Consider the following 3,390-nt stretch of genomic DNA (forward strand, 5'->3'; position numbering starts at 1 on the left):
TATGAGACAGGGAGTTTAGTTTGGTCTTCCTAGCTTTCTTCATCACATTCATTTACCTCACAGGCCTCTTCTTCTTTATCCGTCGTTTCCTCCTCTCTTCTCTTCACCAAAACCAAAACTCACCTGCATTGAGTTGCTGCTGACTCAGTGTCCAGACAGGACAGAGTAGAACTGAGAACTGAATTTTTGAGACCAACTCTTTATGGGAGTAGAAAGCTCCACCCTCCTCCCACAGAGACTGATGGTTTTGAACTGCTGACAATGCAATTAGCCCCCATCTCATAACCACTACACCACCAGGCCTCCTTTTCCCTTGACCAGAGATGTAAAAATGCTTCTGAGACTCATTCAAAGAGAGAGGCCCACCATCAACATTTCTTGACCTATACTCTATTCCAAACCCTCCCTTAAAGCTGTGAGAAGAAAGGAAATCAGGGTGGTAAGCATCCCCCCTCCTTTTCATTCTCTTTTGTTCGGTTTTCTAAATTTTCTCCCCTTGCAATTCAAGTCAGGGCTATAAAACAGCCTGCCACTCTGAAACACCACTTGTCAAGAATGTGAGAAATTGTTGAAAGAAAACTTTAGAAGATCTAAATTCAAATCACCTTGACTGCAATTAAAATCGCCACCATTCTTTAGTAATGACAGGTGGAGTACAAAGGAAGCAGCAATGACAGCCACAGAGCTTTCTAAGACCTGGAACAATATCCACAAATCAGGAGAAACAATAGACTCACAGTCTATCTGGTGAGATATTTTAGTTCTCGTGTTCATCTGCCTCACAGAGACTAACGGAATACACGGTTAGATAACCTGGGGCTCTCACCTGCAATCACCAACTGCCTCATCTCCATTATGGTTATGATCACCTCACATTCTCCTTAATTCCGTCTCGGTGTTAATGGCGAGAAGGAAAATGGCCATAGAAGAAGAATGGAAATCACAAATCAGGTAAGTAGTATTTGGGGCATTCTAAGAATCCCTGCCCAAGCGATCATCCCCCTGAGAACTACTTGTAACCAGACCTGTTAACCGCTTTTATTGGACATTTCCTATGATGCAGTGTTCAAACCCAGCTACTGCAAGCTTATACTGTGTGACTTCATCCAGAACAGCCCCTTGGTAAGTCACACTCTGTGCTGCTGCGAATCCTGGGTCTAGTTCTTCTAGGCCAGGATCTGCAGCCCTCCTTGGGTACTCTCTGCCACAATAAAGGGGCTGGGACATGTGGCCCCATTTAAACCAATCTCTTCTCAGCATAACCTCTCTTATATTAGATCATGGGTCTTGAAACTTGTCCCAAAGTTGTCCTTCCTGGTATTTATTTACTAACTCACTCACCATATGCTTATAAGAACTTTGTGCAAAGTACTTCTCTGGGCACCGTGAACAAAACAAAAACAAAAATTTTCCCGTGTGGAGATTTCATTCTAATAGACAAAATTTTAGAATTAAAATAAATAAGTATATTATAAATGGAGCTAGACCCAGGATTTAAACTGACAGGGAAGGCCTTATATGTGAATAAACACCAGTGGTAAGTAAGGTGTGTACTTGAGGGAGTGGACAAAGCAAAAGCTTTATGACAAATTCTTCTTGTAATTGATGTAAATTTACAAAACCCAAAAAGTGACAGTGTGGAAACTATCCAAAATAATACAGGCTATCTAATGTTCAACATATGTTTCTCCCTGTCCAGAGGAAAGCATGCAGAAAATCAAAAGCACGTGGACGCAATTAGTCTGATGGACTAACAGGCCATGCAAACATCATTCTCCATGACCCTGAAACCAGAACAAGTAGAGAGCACCCAGCTAGCACTGGCAACGGCTCTAAAAGGGATCGCATTAGAAGCACCTGAGTAGAGTGGAGATGTGTAACAAAACCTGGGGTCACAGAAAGACCAGGCTTACTGGTCAGATAGAGACTAATGGAACCTCCAACACTTTCACCTTAATTACGCTTCAGGTCTGGAAACAACTCCTGCCCAGGGCTCACTATTCAGCCAAACAATAGGTCTATACAGGAACAGTAGCAGTAGAGGGGTATCCTTATCTTAGAGCAGTGGTTCTCAACTTAGCTAACTACGGGACTCTTTCATACAGGTCCTCATGTCGTGGTGACCTCCCCCCCGCACACCACCATAAAATGATTTTCGTTGCTACTTCATCACTGTAATTGTGCTACTGTGATTAATCAGGTGACTCCTGTGAAAGGGTCGTTGGATCCTCAAAGGGGTCGCCACCCACAGGTTGAGAACCGCCCAGTGAGAGCCATCAACCATCTGAGCTATAAAAGGGCAGCATTGACCCAAAGACAAGCTTCAGATGGGTTAGGAAAGACTCGAAATAGGAAACAGAGGAAGTGGATAAGTGATGTCACGTGTGGAGATTACAATCAGTGAGATGAAAATCTTTGTGAATTGTTGAAGAGAAAATTGATCAGCTCTGTAAACCTTCATCCAATTCACAACACAAAGTTGAAAAATAATAATAAGCCAAGCAAAAGCCAGCTGTGATTTGGACTAGAGTGGCAGCATTTCAAGTGGTGAAAAGTAACTGAATTTTGCTAAAGAATTTCTATTGTTGCCTGTGAGGGACCTCAAGAATAATGTCAGGATATTTGGCCTGAGCAATAAGGAGACAGAACTTAGTTACTGAAGTAGAGAAGACTGAAGGAGGACCAAGATTGAGAAAAATACAAAAATTTTGGGGTTACTCTTGTTGGTAATCAATTGATATGCGGTCTGATGGTTGCTCTTATTTGCCAGTCTGAAGAACATGGGTGAGCACAACATGAACACGGGCAGTGGAGACAGTGCGAGTGAATGAAAAATAAAAGTGGTGGGAGTAGACAAGTGGTCGAGAGAGCACAGAAACGTTTTCTTTCCGTATCGCATGGTGACATTTCTAGATGCTTAAGTAATCAACAAAAGAATTGTAACAAGACCTAACTAATGAAGATACGTGGGACAAACAAACCAAACAAATGCAAAAAAATCCTTGATTAATGTCAAATACGAAAGAAAGGGAAGAAAAGGTTATTTAAGCAAATATGGAAGACTAGTGATGAGATGGTAACTTTTCCTTCATTGTACCAGCAGCTGCATGAAGTGGAAAGACATTGAACACTTTAAGATAAGCATTATGAACTGAGTTTTAAAAATTGCACTACTCATCTTGAATGCAAAGATAGAGGAAGAGATAAGCATAAAAGAATAGGAAAAGATAACAGCAAATATGAACTCAAAGAATTTACATGGGATTGCATTACTAATAGCAGACAAAGTATGCTGGAAAACAAGAAGGGTTTACTAACTAAAAACTTTCACTAAAAAATATTTTCCATAATAGAAGATTCAAGAACATATGAAGACAAAATCTAAATTTG

Source organism: Tenrec ecaudatus, unplaced genomic scaffold, assembly GCF_050624435.1.
Source record: "Tenrec ecaudatus isolate mTenEca1 unplaced genomic scaffold, mTenEca1.hap1 Scaffold_499, whole genome shotgun sequence".
Taxonomy (NCBI): Eukaryota; Metazoa; Chordata; class Mammalia; order Afrosoricida; family Tenrecidae; genus Tenrec; species Tenrec ecaudatus.